This window comes from Epinephelus lanceolatus, chromosome 10, assembly GCF_041903045.1.
Source record: "Epinephelus lanceolatus isolate andai-2023 chromosome 10, ASM4190304v1, whole genome shotgun sequence".
Classification (NCBI taxonomy): domain Eukaryota; kingdom Metazoa; phylum Chordata; class Actinopteri; order Perciformes; family Serranidae; genus Epinephelus; species Epinephelus lanceolatus.
In genome coordinates, this window is record NC_135743.1 from 1,492,995 (window position 1) to 1,518,716 (window position 25,722).

The following is a 25,722-nucleotide window of genomic DNA, read 5'->3' on the forward strand; positions in this document are numbered from 1 at the left end:
TGATGATGATGACAAGCAACTCTAGCGATTCATAAAAACATATTGGTGAAATGAACAAGTTTCGCGGCAGATAATGTGTTATTTAGAGCCTCATTGTCGGTGCTCTGATCATTCCCACTATATGGATGTACGCGGCTCTCGCGGATCTAAATATCTTCTGAAGGACTCCAAATGACACCAAACTTATCTGGGTGAGTAAACAACCGTATTTAATGCCAGAAATAAGGTCCAGGTTGTAAAAAACGGAACTTCCCCTTTAAAATGTTTACACTGTAGATATCTTTGCCTTTTGACCACGTGGTTGCGTAGACAACTGGCCGTGTCGTACACAGAATTATTGATTACTTGCAGGAGCGCAGCACCAACTTCTTGGCCTCATGCATCAGCAGTCTCTATGAGCCCCTCGTCCTTCCTCTCTGCATCCGTGTCTCTCTCTCACATCTTTTGAATTTTCCTTTTTTTTTTTTTTTTTTTTTTTTACAAAAAGTTTTGTTTTTTTTCAACCCATCCTCACTGTGACCTCGTCACATGTCCACGTTTGGTCATGGACTTTCCACGTCCACATATGACGTCCAAGGTACCCTGGGTGTGTTGGTTGTTGACGTTCTGGGGCGCCGTGTCAACTTCAGCCTGTTACATGCATTGTCTGTTTTCAAAATACACTTCTGTTTTCACAGGAAATGTACAGTTTGAATACAGTCTCTTTCAAAATAAAAGCGCTACGTTGGTACAACACCGCCAACTGATGTTTTTTTCCCTCAACAACACACACATGTAGTTACGTTTAGCCGACACACACACGTTTAGGAATAAAGAACAGGATTTGGCTTTACAATTTTACAGGAAGTGAACACCGGTCTCCCGGGTGAAAGTCGGTGGTTGTTGGACCCATCCACCATTCCTCCTGTTGGTGTCCCGCTGTGTTTCTCCCTGACGCAGCTGACCGGCTGCATGTCATGCCAGTGAAAGGACGGCTTTTTTGTCAGTGTCTGATGCCGGAAGTCACCGACCAAGCGCCGGTTTTCAACAAGTTCGGAGTGAGACCGGGCTGCACTAACATTTAAACGGACACAGCTTACAGATTACTGGAGGCAGCCATCAAAAGGGCTGCTCACAGAAAGACAACAAATGGATTTCAGGGGGATGAAAGTTGTGACGTACATACAAAAAAGAAAATAAAGAAATAAAGACAGGTAGCAGAGAGACACATTTTAATTTGCACAAAAGATTTAAACACTAATGTTTGATGGATAAAAATGACAAAAAATAGTTTAAAATCTGAGATGAATATCAGAATACCTGGAACCAAAGCTGTAGAGTTTGCAAGCTGATATTTTTCAGTCAGTTTTCCTTGTCATACATCTGATGTATGATGTTTAAAACACAGTCTTGCAGCAGTTTGGATGACGTCTTTATCACAGATGCACACACTGTGCTGTTCCTGCTCTCGTGTTTGAATCTCAACTTTCCACCTGCTGAAGAGAAAAGACAGAATACCATGTCGCTGAGTTTCTTCTCTCTCAGTGCCTGCTTTTAGTTATGTGTGTTTTTTTGTTTGCTCTGCAGGACTGTCATTCATAACCTTCACATTTACTGTGCCTGGAGAACAGAGCTCTGTCCACTCTGTTTCAGATTATAAGTATTTTAACAGCCACTGTGAAGCTGCAACATTTGGTATATTGTCAGAGGAAGTGAAGCACAGGTGGAACTGATAAGAGCAACGATGAGGGCCACAGCAGTGGGCAGCATGAAGGGACCCAGGAACAGACACACCAGGATGGAGCAGTGATGAATGTGATGTGTGACACCTGTGTCTGTCCAGTCAAAGTGTCTCTTATGAGAGAGGTCTGGTCAACAGTACACCTTCAAATATACAGAACATTTTGTACGTTCAGATGCAAACCAAAGTCTGCCACCGTGACTCTGTACACTTTAACACTCGGCTTCTTCCTCTTTGAAGCTGTGTGCATTTGTTGTATATTCTGTTGCTGTTTCTTCTTCATGGATGTTTCCTGATCTGAGACAAAGCTCTAAAGATGAAGAGTGTTTTATGCTGCACATTGTAAAGCCTAAAGACAAACTCCTTCGGCGACATAAATAAACTTGAGCTGGCTTCACAATAAGAAAACTCAAAGATACATTAAAGGCCCAGTGTGCATGCAAAAGGTGGCTTTTGGCATCAGTGTGTGTGACACCGACATCACTGACAAAGCAGTGATATTTGACGGCGTCAGTGTGAACAGGCCGGCCCACTGCATGCTAATGTTTTAGATTAAATTAGATTAGATTCAACTTTAATGTCATTACACATGCTGCAAGTACAGAATGCATCAAACCAGTAGCGCATACATGTAAGCAGTAAATAACATATGTGCAGGTTAGTATACAGGGTGGAGGGCATGAATGGTATATAAATACGTCTATTGCTACAGGTATGTGCATGCTATGAACAGGTTATGTCTATGAATTAACCTGTACCACAGTGTGACCATGTGTGAATGTGAAAGGGGGGTTTAGGGGGACTGTTAGAAAAACTACTTTTGTTGTAGAAAAACTACATTTTTTCAGAATAAAAACATGTTTAAAAAGAAAATATCCCTGCAGATAATGAGCTGTTCTTCTGTAACTGCAACTAAATAACTTATTTCCTTTTATTAAAGACTGAAACTCAACATTTTACCTGATTAAGATGACACCACTCTGTCTGCACCTGAAAGGAGTGACAGTATTTCAAATATATAAAATAATTTCTGTGCCAGTTGATAAAACTGAAACATGTTTCTGCAGCTCACTTTCTGTTACTGAAAAATGCACTGCAAGCAATTAGATCAGTTTTTTGAACAAGGCTGCGGCTATTTTTATATCCACTTTATTAGTTTGACGTCACATGTGCATTTCAGTTTTTGCTCCAAGAATCCCACTTCCTCTTCTGCCCCTGTGTGAGCACCATAAAGATGCTATGTGTGTGTGTGTGTGTGTGTGTGTGTGTGTGTGTGTGAGGTGACGAATACTTCAGTAATCAAAAAATGTCAGCATTTGTTTTGGTGGGAAGCTTCATGTACACAAAGCAAAACAAAGACACAACAACAGATTAGTGTTCGGAAATTCTGGTTGTTCACACATCACTGTTCAGCCCACCGTTAGCAACAATAAGTCTTATGTAAGAGGAGTTCTCTGTGAGTGTGAGCTGATTAGTCCGGTCAGACAGATTGACTGTGCCAACAAGGGGCTAAATCCACCCTGACGAAACGAGGGAACATGTGTTGGAATTGTGTGTGTGTGTGTGTGTGTGTGTGTGTGTGTGTTGGGGGGTCCCATCTGTTGTGGTCGGTGTATCCAGTGCAGCATGGGGGTGTACATGTAGGGCGTGTTGGTCTGAAACTAAAGCTCCTTTAATTTATTGTTCATTTGTTTTGAATTCAAAATTGCAACAAACACAAGAAGAAGTTATCCATAAAAATAAAATCATTCAGTCCAAACAAAACATGTATATGTACAATAAAGTTGCACCATCATACTTTGACAAAGACATGAAATATACATGTCGAAATCAACAGTTCACTGAATCACAGGAAAAAGATTCATCTGGGTACATTTGGTCTGCAGCTATTTTTCAGGGTTTTGGCCTAAATGAAATTAAAGGAAGGGAAGTGATCAGCTGAGGGAAAACTGTTTTCTGTTTCAAATGAGAATGTCCCTGTGCTGCATAAAAAAAATGGTTTTCCCAATTTGCTGTGGAAGAACTTGACGGACCTGCACAGAACTCTGACCTTAACTCCATCCACACCTCTGAGACGAGCTGAAACACTCGTGTGTTTTTCATGACATCAGAGGAAATGATTTATTAAAACCGGACTTTTAAATCCCTGTAAACATGTCAGTGTGAGTGAAATGGTCCTGCAGTGAATGTGTCACAGTGGGACTAACACACCCAGATCATGTGACTCCTGCATGTATACAGTCAATCAGACCCAAACTGGCCGAGGCGCTCTGAGCATGCTCCACAGTTTCCGCCCCGGGCTTTGACCCGGAAGTCCAATAGCATTAAATGTGTAAGAGAAGAAGAAGCCGGTAACAACATGGAGAAATCTACATCCAGAGCCGTGACTTTTTGGACGGACCAAATGTACAGAGCTGTAAAGTTGTCCACCATGGTAGCAGTTAGCTGCTAGCTAACCGTAGCTAACTTGTTTGTCCATTGTTTGGTCTGTGACGTAATAGGTCAACAGGAAAAAGGTCCAATACTAACAAGCTGAAAGGGGGCATATCTCCACCTATCGTAGAGGAGTCGCACATACGTGGGTCAGTACTAACAGTGCAAGTTCTATGTATTTACATGATAAATACATGTATTTTTATCATTAAAACATATTTTAGTGTGCTGTCTGATTCTCCCACCCCCCACAGGTTTTGTGAAATGATGCGGCCCATCAATGGCGAGGATCAGATGCACAGATTGCCACATTTTTGCTTTCTTTTTTTACTTATTTGTATTCATTTTGTTTCACAGATACAAAATAAGGTTTGACTAAAACATCCCACGATGGTGATTATTAATTGTCTAAAGCCTCACTTCAGTGACTGAGTGAGTATCACGTAGGCAACAGTGAATGAGTGAATGAGGGGGGCGATTATGAACACATGGTTTGATTTTCACTTCAGCTGTGACTCATAAATGATTGTATAATCCTCTCTGTACTTTTCCCATCATCCTCTCTGCCTGATGACACAGCACTTCTGATTGATAAACTGCACGTCGACATTTGGACTTTTTCACTCGTATGTTTCTATGGTGAGCTGTTTGCAGACGAGTGTTGGCCAAGACCAACAGGTCAGATGTTGACTCATAAATACAAACACACGCACACAGGCCGATATATAAACAGAGCCGATACTTCCGTCTTTCTGATAGGTCAGACTGACTAATATATAGGAGTGGAAAGAACCCAATATACTGCTGACGTCTTTACACTGCACTTATTCATGCAGTGGTCATCTCACACACACACACACACACACACACCAGCAGCTTTCAAAAATAAAATAACACATTTAAATAACTAAATAAATTTGTATTATCCTCATCAGAGCACATGCACACAGACGTGCACACGTACATATACAAAACATATATGATGTAATTAGATGATATATGTGGATGCACACACACACACACACACACACACACACACACACACACATGCAGGCTGTGTTTACATGTGTTAGGTGTGGGACGTGTCTGTGGTTCGTTATTGAGAAACAGCTGAAAGTTCTCTTGCTCAATGTATGTTTTTGACATTTAGTGTGTGTGTGTGGGTGTGTGTGTGAATGTGGGTGTGTGCACATGTGTCCGTCACCCTGAGCAGGGAACTGAAAGCTTCGCTGAAGGCTTTAATCCCAAATATGGACAAATAACAGTCACTCCCAACAATCACAGCATCATTCAGTACTTTATGTGTGAACTCCTGCAGCATCAGAGACGGAGCACCAAGAAAACCCTGCAGAGGAAATAAAAAAGAAGAACAGGAAATTTTCACAAGTGGCACCTTCCAGGAATAAAGTGTTTTCCAGCATGTTTCATAAAATCATCACATGAGACAGTTTGAGTCAAACTGAAACAAAAAATCCGAACTAACATTATAAGCTGTCTGCTCTCTGACATAATGAGACTTAAATACTCCTTCTCCACCAATATTAGCACGAAGTCGTCAAATACCGGCGTTGATCAGTGACTTACGGCATCAGACACCACAGGAAAGAGCCGTCTTTTCACATTGGCATATACGCAGCCATTCTTTCTTATTACTGTTTAACGGCAGCCGACAGCGTCAGGGGGAAACACAGCGGGACACCAACAGGAGGGGTGGTGGATTGGTCCAACAACCACCGACTTTCAACTGGGAGACTGGTGTTCACTTCCTGTAAAACTGAAATGATATACAAGCACTGCTCAGACAGAGACGGACGATAATTTGTTACATCATGCTGGCAAAGGGACTAAAATTAGTGTGTCCACTTGGATGTTGTGTTTCCATCACTACTGATCAAAGCCAGTCAGAGCCAATGTACAGAAGCCGAATGTGAGCAGGTGTTAGTGGGTCCGGTGTAAAGGAGGCTTTAGTGTCAGTTTTCATCTTTGGATGAAATTATCTTGAATATGAGCATGCATCATGACATGTATTTGAAAAAACACCAGGGGAATATGTCGATGACTTTATTGATCAATCACTGAAAAAGTCATCATGTCTTCATTTTATTATAATATTACAATTTAGTGAATAAATCAAACCAGTGTTGTCATGCTGCCATCTCTGCTCACACACACACACACACACACACACACCTTTACTGTCTGGTATCTTTGTCGTAAAAACTCCTAAATGTAAAAAGCAGCTTATAAACTGGCCTCCTGTGAACATGGCCAAAAAACTGGCTTTGGAAATCCAGGTGAGTAAATCAGGTAATCAGATTACTGCAGAGAGTCAACTGTAATCTGGTTGCCAGAGGTTTGCTGAGTAAAAATCTTAATAAAATGCTCACTCACACACACACACACACACACACACACACCTCTGTCATCATGTCATCTTTTCTGTCTGTTAGCAGGACGATGCTCCCAATACTCTCCCTCTCTCTGGGTCACAGATAAAAGGCTTCAGTGTAACATGAGGAACTAAAGATTCACTCACACACAGACTATAGCCTTTGTTAATGTGTGTGTGTGTGTGTGTGTGTGTGTGTGTGGAAAAGACAGCATTATATTCATGCAAACAAAATTGATGCACATGCACGTATTTGGTGCATCTAAAGGCCCAGACACACCAAACTGACTTCAGAGAACTAGCAGAGAACGAAAGCCAACTGTTGCATCACCTCACGTCGCCGTGTCTCAGCTACAAAGTTGCACTTGAGCACAACAAAAAAGATGACAGCTGAAGGTCAACCAGCATGTCTGTTCTGCTCCTGCTGAGAGGAAGTAAAATGTAAAATGATAATTTACAAAAATGGACGAGATTATTTAGGGAGAAAGAGGCGGAGAAGAAGGGACCGGGAAAAGGAACAATAGAGCTGGCGGACCTAAACGTTAGGACCTGAATATAAAGTAAAAGTAACAAGCTGTGGACATTAAGTAAATTAAAAAGACCATTAAAAAGAAACCCATCAGTGGTTACCTTAAAGACCCATCCTTTCACGGTATCCCAGCTGGACATCTCGACCTCAGAGGACGGAGCGTGTGCCCAGGACCAAACAGGTCCCTGGGTGAGATCGTTTCTTTTATATATTTTTCCTGGTATACCAGAGGTACAGCGATCGATCGCATATTTTTGTTTTTTCACCGGTTTTTTGCTGTGTGGATCTGCGCTATTTTTGTTTGACACGCATGGATGAGTGACTGTTTCGTTTGCGTGCGTCACGGACTCAAAAATAATCAAAAGACATTTAAAAGTTATTGAAAATGGACAGTATTGTATTTTTCGTTAGTTGGGACTGTGAGTTTATTTTGGGGATTGCAAAGGCTGAGATTGGTTTTGTGATGTGACCTTTCTTTTTTTATTTATTTAAACCTACGCATGACGTGTGTATAGGCGCTGGGGGGAGGAATTAATTAAACGTGTGTTATTTGAATTTATACACTCTGTTGAGAGTTTCACATATCTTTATTCCTTAATATTTGTTGTTGTTTTTTTGGGGGGGATAAATATTTTTTATTTTTCCCAAAAGTTTTCTATTTTCCTGAAAAGAGCCCCCCTTGTATAGTTAACGCTTACTTGAGAAAAGGTAAAGTGTTACAGTTTGATCGGTGTGTCGGGACCTTTAGTGTTTCTGTGTTCGCTCATCTTTGAATGTGAGCTGATTGTATGTGTGTGTGTGTGTTTGTGAGACTTCAAAGTATAGCATGCCTCAGTCTTCACTCAGCCCAAAGTTGATTTCACATGAGATATAGAGGCCAGTGTCATTACAAAGACACTCCTTAATGTGCGTGTGTGTCTGTGTGAGAGTAAAGAAGACAGAGTGGTAGAGAGAGTCTTTGTGTGTGTGTGTGTGTGTGTGTGTTATTTATTTCTTTACAGAGACAAAGCACATTTCATACGGATCATATCAGCGTGTCTAAAGTGATGTAGTGTGTGAGCTGACTCTGAGATGGTGCACAGTGTTACGGTGCAAAACTGGCCAAACCACAAATTATGCTGATATCTGATAATTATCTGTATGAAAGGTACAGTCATGCAATGTGAGATTGTAAATCCAAACCCTGTTCTTTTTCCTAAACCCAAACACGTGTGTGTGTTGGCTAAATGTAACCAAATACGTTTGTTGTTGAAGGGGAAAAAACTGAATTTGCAGTGTTGTACCGACGTAGTGCTTTTATTTTGAAAGAGACTGTATTAAACTGTACATTTCCTGTGGAAACAGAAGTGTATTTTGAAAACAGACAATGCATGTAACAGGCTGAAGTTGACACGGCGTCCCAGAACGTCAACAACCAACACACCCAGGGTACCTTGGACGTCATATGTGGACGTGGAAAGTCAGAGTGAGAATGTGTTCCTTACCCTTTATAAAGTGTTGCTGACACGTATGTTGTATGTCACACTAGAGGCTGACACTGTATTGACACGTCACACCATGTCTCTTTTGATTCTGCAATGCCGCCATGCTGTCTAACGTCACACACTGGAGCTGCATGATGCCGCCATTGTTTGGTTTTGTGTAAAAATGCAAAGGTGGGGTAAAGAAGAGACTTTGTAGCAGCCCTAAAGCACCATCTCTGTGTTTGAAGAGCTTCTGTCATGGGGAGGTGGAGTTGATGGTGGATGACGGATGGCATCACTGCACCAAACTGGCCGTTAGTGAATCTATGTCTGCCAACGTCTGTCATCAACCTTCTTGCTGTTGCTCATGAAAGATGTCACTGAAAAATCAAAAAATTGATGCTCACAGTGATTCTGACTCAACACTATGATTCTGCAGAATTTAAGAAATGACAGCTGCTGCAGTTCTGTGCACACATGTCCAGTTTTAGAGCTGATTCCTGGTCGTCTTTCCCCCCTACAGAAACCTTCCTTCCTGGCTCTGACCAGGTGTTTGCATCATCAGCAGCGTGTTCCTCTGAGCCATATGAAACGTCTCTGCAGTGTAAACGGAGCTGGCAGGCAGAGTGCCACCAGAGCAGATGAGTAAATTAACGTGAACAGAAACAAGAGAAATCTAACATTAAATATTCACAGCTGACACCCTGAGCTGTGAAACTAAACGCCTTCGTCCTCCTTCACTAATCCTTCCTCCCTCCCCTCCTCTCTCTCTAATCCCCCTCTCTCTTTCTTTAAGCCTCTCTCACTCTTTCTCTCCATCTCAAACTCTCCCTCAGGACGTTTCACCTGAAGGTGGTGCCTCTTTTCTTCTGAATCGGACTCAAAAACTCAGTGTTGCTGTTTGTTTTTGGTTTGTAAAAGTCCAAAAGGATCAGTCCAGTGAACAGGGGCTCGTAAACCTGCTGATTTGGAAACTCTCCAACAAAAACATCACAAAGAAACTGGGCATCAGGCCTGGTCTCATTCGTCACAGTTTTAAAGGCACAAGAAGCTGCAACTGTCTCTTTCCTCTGGGTCTCTCAGGTGTACGTGTCATTTCCTGCAGGTTTCAGTTTCATGTGAATATAGAAGATGTTATAAATTTCTGTTGCTCTCTTGTTTAACACCTGAGTGTGGAAACATAAACACTTTTTACCCCAAAATTAGTGCGTATGTGTGAGTTTTTTGACACCGTAAAACTTGTTAAAAATAGGCGATAGACTGCGTTCCCATTGCCAGGAGACCAGAGCTGAGTACACGGCTCTGCAGACCAGTTTGCCTTACGGTGTTTTTTTACTTGTGTTTCACGTTGGACATCACAGACAGGCCAGAAAACCGTGTGTGTGTGTGTGTGTGTGTGTTGTTGAAGGAAAAAAAATGTCAATTTGCAGTGCTGTACCGACATAGTGCTTTTATTTTGAAAGAGACTGTATGCAAACTGTACATTTCCTGTGAAGAACAAAGGTGTACGTTGGAAACAGACAATGCATGTACCCAGGGTACCTTGCATGTCATATGTCAACATGAAAAGTCCATGACCGATCGTGGATATGTGACGACTTCGGAGTGAGGATGTGTTGATTCAGTATCTCTCTCAAACTCAGTGCCAACTAAATTCTGATTGATTTTTGAGCGCTGCTTGGACAGAGACAAACAGTCTTTTGTGGCGACGTGTCATCGCATCTTGCTGGACACAAGACACAAACTAACGCCTCCACCTGGATGTCGTATTTCTATCACTGATGATCGGAGCTGGAGCTGATAAATTCCTGTGACTACTGTCGAGTCATTTGTCCTGGGAGTCAATGTCAGTTGTTATGTTTGCCATTAAACACAAAAGCCAGATGTTAGTGGTTGTTTCCTGTGATACAGGTCAGCGCCGGAGCATCAGATCAAAGTGTTGTTTTCAGCAGTAAATAATAAACTGCAAATTACAGTTATGTACAGTAAATATATGACAGATGTCAGGTGTGAGCAGTCATCAGCCTATGATTCCCAAACCTTCCAAATCACAGTTCATGTATTTGCACTTTGGACCCCAATTTATTCGACCGTCTCGCTCTGCCTGCTATCCCATAATGCTGTTTTCTACTTCCTATTAATAATGAACATTCTGCTCATCCTAAATCAGATCGGATTATTTAATTTCATTTTGGTTTTGATCTGATCAAACCGTCAGTATGTGTTGTTCAAAACCTTTTAATAGGACAGGGATACCTTTGGGCCAAGGAATCAGGATTATTCTGATCCAGATTAAATATTTTGCACAGCGCCCGCATCACCGCTAACACCATCTCATGCTTCAGTCTACCCTCACTGACGAACAAGAGCCTGAGATACTTACTCCTTCACTTGGAGCAGTAACTCTCTCCAAACCCAGAGGGAACAATCCACCATTTTTCAGCAGAGAATCATGACCTCAAATCAAATATGGAAAGCCTCAAAGAGCTTTATCAGTAACTTATTTTATTTCATTCAGTGCCAACAACAAAATCCTCAGTGTGTCTGTCGCTCTGTCCTCTAGAGGCATCTGGTAGAGTTACACTTTTCTTGTTTGTATTCATCCTGTTATTTTAAGTTGATTGTTTCTTATATTTTAATGATGTAACAAACAGATTTTCCATAAATGTATCTGGTGTCTTTTTCCTTCCAGTCCATTTCCTTAATTGGTCTGGAATCAGCGAGCGTCTCCTCTTTCATCTCCTCTTCTTCTATTTTTCCTCCTTCCCTCTCTCCTCTCCTCTCTCTTTTCTTCTTCTTCTCACGGCAGCTGTCAGTGTCTCGTCAGTGTTACAGGACAATGCTGCTGGGCTCAGGTTGCTCCGTGTGTGTGTGTGTGTGTGTGTGTGTGTGTGTGTGTGTGTGTGTGTGTGCGCGTGTGTGTGTGTGTGTTACTGTATTTGACACGCTGACATTCCTGCAGCCTCTGGCTGAATGTTTGGCCCTCCACACTCTGCTTATTCAGGCCACTGCTGCAGACCGTGTGGGGGATTAGAGGGACTGTGTGTATGTGTGTGTGTGTGTGTGAGTCGGTACATCTTAGACACACGCCTTATCATAACACAGACGGCAGTGCCACTGCAGGGACAAGACAGTGGTTATTTTAAAGTGAGGGTGTGTGTTTCTGCTCCCTAAGCCCTGCAGGCTACAGAAGACCCCAGGTGGAACAGCAAGACGAGGAGACGGCCTTGTATGTGTGTGTGTGTGTGTGTGTGTGTGTGTGTGTGTGTGTGTGTGCAAGTGTGTGTGTGTGAATGTTTAGACAGTAGATTCTATACCTTTTCCATCTCTACTATGTGAAGACTGCAGCTCAGGCCGAGCGCTCTGTCAAATGGAAGCACAGTTGTCGGCTGCAGGGGGAAAAGAGAATGACTGACTGAAGATTTACACTCCACTGTTTCAAGGCCGATGACACGCCGCCCAACTTACAGTTACATCTGGCCGTCACTGAGGCTGCACCCCAGTTTGAGTCTGTTTTTTAATGCACACATCATCTCAGTGAAAATGATTCTGCAGGGAAAATGAAGGCACAACTTCAGTTTGACTGTGCTGTTTTTATGACAGAAGATGTTATAAGACATGTCAAATGACTTCAGGGTCAGGACACATTTTAACTCACTCAAAGACTGTAAAACAATGGATGTATTTTAATATATAAACAGACAAACTGGTTCTTGGTTTTGTTTTGCACTCTCAAAGCACAAGCACAAAGCAGTTACCTGCCATCAAATCTGTACATTGAAGTGGAAACAGACTTAAAGATTATTGTTGACTCATATTTGCGTGTTATCTTTGTCTATTTTTTGTTGTATATATTTATAGATATGTAAAGATATGTTGAGTTTGTGCCAAACCTGCACACAGGTTTTACCCACCCACCCTGTCTCACTCACAACTCGTCAAATACCAACATTTTGTCAATGAACCTCAGCAGCAGTATGAGCTGTAACTATCATTGTACAAAGAGAAAGAAGCTCCACATAGGGCAGGTGGGAGAGGTGACTGATGAGTCAAACAAATTTTGATCTTTCACCCGAGAGCCCGCCGTTCGTTTCCAGTGTGACACATAAAGTCAGTGGAGTTATTTAAAAGCAGTTTAATAACACGTACATGACATGACTCGTATGCATGATAAATGGAGGAGGGCAGGCTGTTCTCAACAATGTGTCGCATGTTTTCCTACAAAAAGCAAAAAGCAGTGCGCCCAAATTCGTACGTATCCCAAGGCTGCGATCATGTGACCAATGTACTGATGGCAGACAACAAGGAAGCAGATCCAAGCGCTTGTAGGGAGGCAGGTTGAAGTGGTGGATGGGTGACAAAAATACAGACTTTCTCCTGGAGTACGTCCTCATTTTGTTTCTTAGCATAATATTGTATCCGCTCCACAGGAGAATAGACGAGCAGATTAACGCACTGACCATGCAGCCTCTTGTTACTCTTGCTCTTTTTTTTCTAACTTTAGTTTTCTTCATTCATCATGTTTGTTAATTTTTTTAAAGTAATGTATCTGAGCTTGGAGTCAATAAAGAATTTCTGATTGTGATTAAATGAAGGTTCTGTAAACTCACTAACAATATGTATGTGTGTGTGTAATTAAACATTGAACATTTGGAGTACTGTTTGTTGGGAGAAAAGTTTCCTCGTTGATAAAACAAGCATAGATCTTTTATCCAGTTTCTTCAGTGGTGCAGTGTGTGTCTCCAGCCTCAGATGGCGCTCTCGTCCACGTCAATACACTGTGTGTGTTGAGTTTGACGACCTGCTGTGATCTGACTGTCACCTCTCTGTCAGGGGACCCTCGGTGTAACCATCAGCCCACCCTGCCAGCTGACAGCAGGCTGCTTTCGTAACGACGTGTTGCTTTGGAGTCACTGTCGTCTCATTAGTGTGTGTGTGTGTGTGTGTGTGTGTGTGTGTGTGTGTGTGTGTGGCAGCTCTGATGGGATGTAACAGTTTCACATTTTCCTGCAGCACCTGCTGTGTCACTGTTTTTACAGTCAGGAATTCAGGGACACAAACTGGTGACAAACTGGTGACAGGTCGTTGTGTGGCTTTCCAATCGCTGCAAACTTTTAGCTCCAATGCAGGATTTCCTGCGCTCCGCTTCATCTACAGAGTCACGGTGCAGCAGGCACCCAGGGTTTCTTTGCAGTCCTCAACAATCAAAAGGAAGTCAAACATCGCACCTGGACTGGTGTCCATTATTTGCCATGACTGTGCCGAGTGTTAAAGAGTTTTTGGGTGCTCCTGTAGGTGATGCAGAGCAGACTGCTGGACCACAGAGGGAGAGAAAAACACTGCCGGAGGCTCGGTTGTCAATCACAGTACGTTTGGAGAGACAGTAATGATGCCACAGGCCCGCCCAACCACTTCACACACACACGTCACAGTTTGGCACAGAAGACAAGGAGGGATTAACTGGATATATGTTAACATGATTCCTCCCAAAATGTTTCAAAACTTATAATAACTGACTGTTTTTTGAATCTGCTGCTCATGATTTCAGAGATCGAGGCTGAGAGAAAGAAAGGAGCGAGATGGGAAAAGAGGGAGACAGAAATAAAACTCTTAAGTCCTCTACAGCTTTGCTTTGTTCAGACATGTCGCTGCAGTGTGTGTGTGTGTGTGTGTGTGTGTGTGTGTGTGTGTGTGTGTGAGTGCGTGGCATGCTCCAGTGTGACAGGGCAGATTTACAGCAGGTTTGGCCTTGGAGAGTGTTGGACTGTGTGTGTGCCTGTGATGGCTCAGAGCAGGTGTGTGTTTGTGTGTGTGTGGTTTCTGTCACTGCCAGGTGAAGGGTTCAGAGTTCGTCTTGCCTCAGAGGGGAAAGTTAGCCGGCGGCTCGTCGCTCTATTGGCCTCGGATCAGAACAGAAAGTGTCAGAGGACAGAAAGAAAAATAGCCACACTTACACTTACACAAGAGCTCACAACTCCCGCTTTAAAAAAAGCAGACGATGTTCACTTCAGCTGCAGGAGGGAAACAGCTCTCAGCTTTACTTCCCCAAAACTAAACTCCTGCTGCCTGCTAAATCACACAGAATCCTACATCATAATTCATTTAGTGTTCTTCTCATCTGATCGTGACACCTGAAGAAGTTCTATGAGCTCAGCCGATGAAACTATAAACTATAAAAACACGTAGTGTATGAGCTGACTCTGTCATTAGGAGGTGGAGGGGATGGTGGATGGTGTGACACCCAGGTAAGACGCCTGCCAAACTGCAGTCTACAGTTCAACACCAACAAACAAAACATTTTCCTCATTGGTCACTGTTCGTCAGCTCGATGGTGTTTAAGACAGTCAGAGCCAACACCATGGTGGAAGGTTCTCGAACTCCGAGGCATGGTGATATCCATCATATCCTCCTTTTCCTCATACATTTCAAAGTTCACCTGGATTTCAGCATTCATGAGTCACCACTCCTGCCATAATTTTCTCAGTGACTTGTCGCTGTGTTTCCTGACGGGATAGTGGCACAAAGAGACATTGCTGCACTTCCAGCAGCTTTTTAGACACCAAAACAGGTATTTTAAGCCCAAACATGATCTTCTCCTGCCTGTAACCAAATGTTTTCTGTGCTTAAACCCAACCACACGTTAACCACAGTGTTGTTGAAATAACATTTCAATATATCCACCATTTAACAACGTACAAAAGTAATGTTCCAGTGTCCAGTGTCAATATAACGTGTCCCTGCCTGTCCTGGGTTTACAGGAAATTAAGTTTCTGGGATACTGGTGTACTTCGATCAGGAGGAGTGATGTGATCTCTCTGTGGTCACAGCAGCAGCAGCATCATCATCTGACCAATCACACATGGGGTCACATTTAACCTCCAGCTGCAACACTGAGGTCAATACCATGTTTCAGTTTTCCACAACAGCCTCTGTCTTTGCTGTGGGAACATTTACACTTAAACGTCAAACTGTAAAACAAGAACAATAAGAAACAGGGACATTCAGGTGATCACCTGATGACAACAACAGGTTACTCAGATAATCTGACTGATTTCAAACTGTGTTTCAGTGAAGCTGACAGTGTACAGTGCAGCTGTATTTCCTGTCTGAGAGTGTGTGGAGTGAATCAGGAAGTGGGGAGGTTTTACAGCCTGACCGAGCTGACTGTGCGCAGGTTCATCAGCTGATGGTTCGTGTTCAGGAGGCCTCTGTGGAGACGACTGTGTGCAGGTTCATCAGCTGATGGTTCGTGTTCAGGAGGCCTCTGTGGAGACGACTGTGTGCAGGTTCATCAGCTGATGGTTCGTGTTCAGGAGGCCTCTGTGGAGACGACTGTGTGCAGGTTCATCAGCTGATGGTTCGTGTTCAGGAGCCGCAGTATTTCGGCCGGCTGTATCTAGGCTAACGGCTAACATGCTAACTATTATTTTTCTGTCACTAGTCACTTGAAACAAATTTAGGACGATAGGAGACAGGTTGAAATAAACCGAAATTTCCCTTTAAGTAACAAAAAAAGTGTGCCCATCTACACCTGTGCAGGCATAGCATACACCTCTGTACATATATGCAAACTGATACTAATACACATGCATATCTGCCCACCTCAAACTCTGCAAGTAAACCTAACTACATACACTCAAAATAAGGGAGCTCATGTTTCCACTGATCCTATCAGGAGGTGGAGAGGAAGAGGAGACAGCAGTGGAGGTATACAAAGTCTGCTCAATCCATTTATTTACCATCTCTGTTTGGGACAGTCCCAAAATATATGAACATGGTTTGTTTCTCTTGAGCCACATTGTCTCCAACATGTCCAGGTCTTATTGTTGTATTTTTCCTGGTGTGGGGTCTTAAAATATCTCTCAGTATTTTTCCAACAATGTTCTCTACAGTCCATGGAGGAAGTTGAAGACCGTTGAAAACTGCGATTGTTTTTATTCGTAGTACAACTTATATATGTGTAAATGAGATACAGGAAGCAGAAAACTTTTAAATACTATATGATATTGAAAATATGCCAGATTGCCTCAGTGTGATTAATAGTTACATACAAACAACAGAAAAATCGTATTTCTAAAATCTGGTTTCCTTTTATTACTGGATTGTATATTCAATAAAACTGTAAATGATCAGTTTACATTCACACATTTCCAGCAGCCACCATTTCTGCTGAGTGCCAGAAACTGCTCCACATACAAATAATGTGAGATATTCAGAGAGAGAGATTAATCGTGGCCTTGTGCACAGTTTTAGTTTGACTATGAATTTGGATAAGATGCATCATTAGATACATCACAACTAAAGACATTCAGGTATGTGACCAACTTATTTAAAATCTAAAGTGAGTTTTGTTTTTATGTTTTATGTATTTCATGTGCTCTTATGAAGTGCACTCTGTTCATAGGCAGCACTGTTTTTCCTGTTTGAATGCTCCGTGTGTTTTTCTGTAGTTGTCGTCACACCTGCGCCAGGTAAGCTCACTAAACTGACTCATTAATGTTCACTGTCCCTGAAGACTTAAACTGTACAAGTGAATACATTACTGGCCATGATCTTTTTTTTCTGATTAGAAACCTGCTGACACAGTGGAGAGAAATCTATCTGGGAGATCAGGTTTCTCCATCCACCTCCTCTAAAATGGAAGAATAAGATGACTGCAGGAAGCCGAGCTCAGTTATTTACGTGCATTCACACACACTGGTCGATCATTTAGACTTTTTAGCATTAAGTAACAAACAAACTCAGCTGTGACGTCTCAACGTTTCCACGTCACATTTATCACACCTCCGTCTGGCTGCTGGAAGATTCTGTGTTTCCACACTGTGGAGGAAAACAAGTGAACGTGAGTGAAAGAGGAAGCTGGAGAAGACAGTAGTGTGTTGTTGGGTGTTGCCTGTGTGTGTGTGTGTGTGTGTGTGTGTGTGTCACCGTCTCCAAAGAACAAGTTCCCATCAGACACAAACCCTCCATTCACCTCCACGATTTACGACCGGAGAGCTTCATCCGTCAGGTCTCAGCCGGGTGGAGCTCCACACCGACGCAACACACGTAATGAGATTAAAGTAATCTGATTACAACAACTGGAGCCTGTCAGGTTTAAACAACTCCTGTGTTTTCCTGGTGTCTGTTGGTGCTCACTGATGCTGTCACTAATATTGTGTAAATACGCAGTGAAAATCCTTTTGCTCATTTACTGATGTTTCAACTGTAATAGATTACTCTAATCTGATTACTTCAACAATGACACTCGAAACCACTGAAAAACTTTATAGCTTTGATCTGCAGGGAGCAAACAGGTGAGGTTATTCTCCCTGTAGTTCATGTATGTTACAGGTGATCTGATACTTTCAGCAGGTAATCTGTAATCTATGACAGATTACATGCCGACCCTCCTCCTCCTCCTCTGGAGCCTCCAGTCTGACTCAGACAACTGTGTAAGTGCTCCATACAAAGAGCCAACCTGCGCGCAGCCATAAATAAGGTCCCCCCTCCCCTGGGTGTGACAGGACAGGTTGAGATGAAAGGTTCCGGTCTGTTCTCTTCCCCCGCAGCTTCTTATTAAAGAGCTTTTAACATGTAAACACAGCAGAGACACACACTCATAAAACTCAGACAGACAGGGAGAAGACACTGCCAGTGTGTGTGTGTGTGTGTGTGTGTGTGTGTGCGTGAGTGTGCGTTTTACCTCTCCTTTCCTTTAGTCCACACTAACATTTCTACGTCATTTATAGAGACTTTAGCAAAACACCTGAACAATAGAAATATGGCAAAATCTCTAATTCTCCTTCTTTTCAGTTTCAGTTAACAAAACTGAATCACAGGAGACATCTCACACTCTGCTCACACTACGAGTGACAGCAGCACGCTAAAAGTCATTTTCAGTGGAAGCTGGTGACATGAAGCAACAAACCGACACCTGACAAATAAAAGCTGGCCTGGCCTCGACTGTTTGCAGCGCTCTGATGACACAGTGAAGCATCAACTGATGATGTGTTTTTGTTTCTCGCTGCATCACTGTGTTGTTTAGCTCAGTCAGCTGATGCTACGCTAGCTTTATATGCATTGCAGTGCACACAGGGGTGAAATGAGGCAGCAAAATGTGATGTTATAATGAGGCTCAGACGTGGAACAATAGCAAACTCAGAGTTTAGATGACGTTCAGTGGAGTTGCTTTGTGGCAAGAAGCAAACACACATAAACCGTCGTGACATAACTACATTCACGACTGTTAGAGCAACATTTCAACAGCGACTCTGCGATGTTGTTGCCGGTCACGCTGTTGCTGTGTCGCTTGTAGTGTGAACACAACATCAGGAGGGATTGTGACTTTCTTCATTTCATTTCCTCTCTGACATCATGTAATGTTCTTTTTTCTTTATTTCTTTGACCCGTTAAATTTAACTCACAGAAATATGGACACACACTCCTTCCACTTCTGTGCCCGCCGCATTGATGTCTAATGGGCCATCCTGCTGAGAACAGCAAGGTAACACACACACTCACTCACACACAGACTCACACTCAGTCTCTCCTGCTGGGTGGTGTAGACACAACCCCACTGAGCAGGTCGGGTCCTACAATGGCCCATCAGCAGGGAGGACACAGCAGTAATCCATGTTAACATAAGAATGGAGGAACAGCACACCTCAGCCCTGAGTACACACACACACACATACACACACACACACAATGGCAAACAGATCACACAAGCCCTTTTTTACACAGAGGTGGCGCTATAGAGCCCCTACAAATTCCCTTCTTTATTTCTACACAGAACCAAATGACGGCGCCATCATGTTGCTCCAGTGTGTGATGTCAGACAGCGTGCTGACAATGTGAAATCAAATGGGGCGTGACATGTAACACAACAGTATCAGCCTCTAGTGTGACATATAACATACGTGTCAGCAGCTCTTTATAAACAATAACAATGACATCACATGTCAATAACAATCATTTAGCGTCCCTGTTATATGGCGGCTGATCTCATCCTCTGCTCGGAGGGTAAGGAGCTCCTGGACCTCACTGTTTTCATTGTTTGCGAACATTTTTGGCTCCTTTTCTTTCAATTGGCGGCTAACCGCTGTGAGCTACTTTTTTAACCTCCCAGTGGTTTGCACATGTTACACATCATCAGAACGTCACACCTGTCCTGCCCTCTCGTCCTGCAGCCTGTCCCTTTCACACAGATGTCATATCAGCGCTGTTACTTCCTCTGCTGCTGGCTTAAAGGCGAAACAACTCTGTCCCCCCATTCCATTATCGTACCTTTTATACAGAACGGCGAGGCGGCATAACGGCGTGACATTCCCACCTTGAACAGGTAGTTTTAAAAAAGATTCTGTCAGAAATGTCTGAGCGTCTACATCCCTAATTAGTCCTCACAAAGACAGGTAAAAGAACACACACACACTCTAAACTTCCGCACATTAACACCTTCCCCTCTTCATTCACTGTTGTGTTTAGATAACACCCCCATCCATCCTTCAACCTGTTCTCCTGAAACAAGACGCACGTGTGTGTGTGTGTGTGTGTGTGTGTACTTCCGTGGAGGTGATTCATAATCTGAGGGGGTTGATGGGAAGGATGGATCCATTTAGGATGGACAGTGTGTGTCTTTAATGGCGTCTTCCTGGAGGTTCCACCCTCACTTTATCAGTTCAGACCAAAAGTCTTTTATTTGTAATGTGTTTAAGTGAAGCAGATACATTTGTGTTTCTGCCTCCACTTTAAAACCTCACACAGACACAAATGAAACAACTCAAATCTCCTGAACATGTTCTGTGGAGTTCACTTCTGATCTGTAACGTCCCAGAAGAGGAAAGTATAAAAAAAAGTAAAATTTAAATGTTAAAATGTTTTAATGTTAAATGTTTTTCTGTCTGTTTTGGCCTCTCATCCTGTGTTCCACTCTTTAAATTCAGTTTGTACAGACCTCACCAATCAAGGAGTCTCTTTTCAAACATGACCTCTTTCTGTCGTGTGACAGCTCAGCCAATATTTCAATCAGGACTCGTTCTGAGAGAGAAGAATATTTTCTTTACACATGCACATTAAGTATGGGAAATGCGACAAGTCTTTGTCAAATAGACCCCTTCGTGATGTCATGTATTCCAGGAGGGGAGTAAAGACATAGGAGATTGAATGAATGAAAGCGAGAACTGTCGGTGGACCCTCTGCATCAGAGGACATCTGCTTGAAGTTGAAACTTTCTCTGCATCCCCACGTCTCACGTCAGAGCTTCTTTTGACTCTTTGGAGATGATAAATCCAGCAGAGTGGTGAATGCAGCTGATGTCTGAGTGACCTGTGAAAACAAATCATTCATTAAGTCCAGGTGGTTTATTAGTTTAACTGTAGAGAAGTGGGAAATTGTTCACCTTCAAGATCAGCTGATCCTTCATTTTGTTCTCTAAGGAATGAAGTGAGGCAGAAAACTAACACCCCTTTTCCATCATAATTAGTGTGTGCGCGCATTTTTTTTAACAGTGGGCAACACAGTGAGCAGCATCTTTCATGTCTTCAGGGTTCAGTCCTTAGTTGTGAATCGAGGGGATGATAATGTCGCCCCAGAGTGGATGAAACATCTGACTCATAAACAAATGTACTTGAATAAAGCCATTTTCCTACTTCACAGAAATGCCACTAACACTAGATAACATCTGGTGTTCATGTTGCAGTTGTCACGGGTATTTATTGGCTCCAGCTCTGATCAGCTCCAATAGGCAGTGAGGTAATATGACACCTGGGAGGACTCGCTAATTTTAGGTCCTGTTTATACGACAACGATTTCAACTGGTAACAGTAAACTTTAGTTGCGTTTTGGCCGGTCGTTTACACCACAGCGGCGTTTTGGGTGCCTGAAAACGCAACGTTTTGAAAACGGGTTCCAGAGTGCAATTTTTTGGAAACAGCAGCGTCTCCGTTGTCACGTAAACTCGCAATATGCAGTTCCTCTGAAAACGGAGACTTTTTGCACATGCTCATTACGGTTCCAGTCACTAGGCATGCACGAGAAAGTCGACCATCACAACAACAATGCCGAGCTCTGTTTGTGCTGCTCACCCTGTTGAATTGTGTAGATCTACTGTGGCAACTCCACCTTGTCGCAGTCCTCTCCGATCCTCTCACCCACACTTGAGCACCCGTTCTGGGATACACAGTGTTGGCCCGCCCGGCCTGACCTCTGCGGCCCTCCCTGGACGAATGCTCAAGTGTGGGTGAGAGGAGCGGAGAGGACCAGCAATGGTAATGTATAGTTACCTTGGCTCCATCAATCAAATTACATGTTACTGCCCAACACTGATTATAACTATTTAATAAGAAAGTAGTATTTGGATATAGCAAAAAAATCAAAATAGACTTCAGGTTGCAGCCTCCGCTCAGAAAATTAAACGGTCCTAAAACTGCGTTCCTGAAACTGCAGCCTCCGGTACTGCAGCTTTACCTTACTCGATTTTGCGGCTCGGTGTGAACGGAGATCGTTTCAATAACGTCGTCATATAAACGCGGAAGTTTTCTAAAACGCAAAGGACAGACTTTTCCATTTCTAAACAGGGCCTTAGCCCCTTTGCCAGCAGAGTACAATAACAGCCGCCACAAGATACTGTCCATCTGCTTCCAAGCAGCACTCGAACATTCATTCAAATCAGTCGGCACCAAGTTTGAGAGACAGACTGGATAAGTAAGAGATATAAAAAATAAGTAACTATCGCAAAGTTTTCACTGACGTCCATACTGCTGTCTGCTGTTTACTGACCTGTTTTACAGCCACGTGTCTGCTGCAGAGCTGTCTGTTCAATACACTTGCTAATTTTGGTGGAAAAGAGGTATTAGAGTGCACACAGCCTGACGCAAACACACACACACACACACACACCTTTTAGATAGTTTGACAAAGGCTGAGATAAGATCTTTTTAGCTGTCGGGGATGTTACTTCCATCACACACACACACACACACACACACACTAAGCTTGCTAAGAGGCCTATGCATCCATGCCAGACTCATTAAGTAACAATGGTTGGCCAACACCTTAGGCAAAACATTACAGTAGTTTAAATCTTTACTGACTCTCACACACACACACACACACACACACAAATTAAGTCTATTCATCATTCAAATAGCCATTTATTATTGCCAAAATGACATGTTTTCATTTTCATCCTCCTGCTCATCGGTGTCTCTTCATCTTGCTCTGTTTTTCTCTTTCTCTCTCTCACACACACATACACACACACACACACACACACACGCAGACACACGCACGCACACAGACAGAGGTGCAGTTGTGAGTTCAAAGCGCTGCCCCAGGCCGCTGATGGAGGGAGGAAGGGAGGAGCGAGTGAATGAAAGAATGAATGAATGAAAGGAAGGTAACATACCTGCAGGGGTCAGAACAGGTGGGCTTTAATGGAGCCTTTCCCTTTCAGAGCTCTCTCTCTCTCTCTCTCTCTCTCTCTCTCTCTCTCTCTCTCTCTCACACACACACACACACACACACACACACACACACACACACACACACACACACACATACCTGCACACTCTCTGATTCTCTGACCTCTGCCACACAACATTTGTCTGTTAGTTTGACTCATTTACTTTTTTATGTGCAACAGTCGAAGCTTTTTCTTAAAGTGATGGTGCTGTTAATTCTAAAAACTATAAATAATATTACCTGGTAAAAATGTCAAATTCATTTGTTTCCACTTCCTCAAATGTTTAAAACCCTCTCGGGACTTTGTGCTTGAGTGACTGTGTTTGTGACCTTTGACCTTTCCACAGTTTGTTTCCTGTGATGGAGGTGAAGCTTCCTCTCATTGTTGCATTTGATCACAACTGAAACAAACATGTGGATGAAATTCCAGATTCAGTGTTGTCAGTGTTGCATTTAGGTTCAGAGTTTGGGGTTGTGTTTGAGGTTAGCGTGTAGTGTGGGAGAAAAGCAGCCCTCTGTCCTCACCTTCCACTCTCAGCTCTCTGATCTCCTCCAGGGGAGAGGAGAGGAGGAGGAGGAGGAGGAGGAGGAGGGGGGTGCAGGTGACTCTCTCCCCCAGCAGTCAGAGCTCTTCCCTGGGGCGCTGACAGCTCAGGGCCTCCCCGGGTCACTGAGGAGCTAACCTCAGGCTGGACCGCAGGGAGCGTTTGTGTGTTTCACTCGTCTGCTTCACTGTATTTCAGGGGTTTGAGTTTTGCATTACAGTTAAATTTTACAAATGTAGAATGTGTCACTTGTGTTTGTGTTGAATAGAAAATTACGATAAAAATGTATATTTCAGTTTGAAGAAGACAATGTTTTAAAGACGTGGCTCCTTTGAGGAACGCTGTGAGTGACGTAATCTAAATTTATCTATTCAGACGATTTCCTTTTTTGTTTGACACAATTCTTTATTCTGTCAAAGGAAAAAGTAAGAAAGGAAATAACTCAGAGTAAACACACTCTGTATGTTCGGTACAAGTTCTTTGTTGCCACACTTTGCAGTTTCAGTTTAATTTACACAACTAAATCTCCTTAAAGTGTTCTTTTATCGTCCAGCTGTCAAAACCCAGTTGAGAGAAGCTGTAAGTTGATGCTGATATGTTCGTTGGGGTCAGTTTTCTTTTCATCAGCAAGTGCTCTGTCTTTATTTATTGTGATTATTTATTGATTGATTTTTCTTTCTTCATGTTTATTAAGCTTTAAATAAAAATGTTCAGGCTGTTCATGCACTGTTTCCTCCATGAAAAGTGATGCACCTAAATTCGTACATATCCCACGTAATGATGAGCCAGGACTTCGTGCATAACCCGAGTATTTTGAAAGGCTGGGATCACATGACCAACGCACTGACAAAAGTAAAAAAGGAGGCAGTCCTGAGTGGTCCGCGAAGGAGGCAGGTTGGGGTGGTGGCTGGTGTTTGGAACTTTGTGAACTTTGAGTCATTTTAAGGTTCGTCCTCACTGTGTTTCTTTTCCTAACAGTATTTCTTCAACCTGACCTCTGTAACTTTACATTAAGGCTGTGACGTCATTTGTGGGGTGCTAATCCATAGAATATCATATGAACTGTCGTATGAGGATAAGCTGAAATGTTGCATCAACACTTACTGACTTAAGAATGCACAGTTTTGCTTGCTCCTTTTTGTATCTGCATGTAAGCCAGGCGAGTCGTGCATTCAATTCCTGCATCTAAAATGACCATTACAGATTTTTAAGTTGGTTTTTTTCACGTGATAAATGAGTTAAAATGGGACTCTGAGCCCATGAGTTCAGGGTAACACACACACACACACACACACACACACCCCTTCATTATGCTTCCGAAGCTGCAACAAAGCAAAGAGGAGAAAAAGGCCCCTATTTACCTGAACCACCTCTCCGTAAAGAACGACGGATCAACACCACCTTTCTTTTCTCCTTTTACTGCCCCTTCACCCCGTCATACCCCCCTCAGCCCTGATCGGCCCATTGTTGAGGAGGACAAAGGCCAGGGGAGAGGGGGGGGGGGGGGGGGGGTGGAGAGGTGGAGGGGGAGGACTCACCTGATAAGAGGATGAATGATCCCGTTCACTGTGGCATGAGGAGGAGAAAAGAAGAGGGATGATGAGCTTCGCCTCCTCCAAAAAAACTTTTCTTTCCCTTCACACATCTGTTTTTCACTTCATGTATCAGCACGGTTGAACTGTCTGATTAAAATGACTCAAGCTTTCACGGTAGAAGGAAACAACTCTTGTTTCTGTGAAGTGCAAAAACTAAAAGGAAAACAGTCATGATCCTGTGAGTTGGGTAAGAGGTGAGGTCACTGCAGCACTCCTGTGGAAGAATTTTACTTTGACCCAAAAGACGTCAACCTCATGGTGGTGAGGGATCACTGATGTCACTGGGATACATTATCTGTGGACCACAAACATCCAATAGTTGTTTAAATACGGCTGCCTGCAACAAGCGTGGCTACAGAGACATTCAGAGCTCCTGCAGAGGTGCATTCGTTCAGTGCAAGGCAGTGCATGTAAAATTTGAGGTGTGCAGGTTATTCAAAGCTCTACATGCAGTGGTGCATGTCACCTGGAAGTCATTTTATCATGCAGTGATAGAGCATATAACCTGAGAGAATTTCAGCATGGTCAGAGTCTGAACTGCTTCCACCACTTCATCCGTCTCTGCACTGTATTTTTATGTGACCAGCCTTTATGTCCAAGACGAAT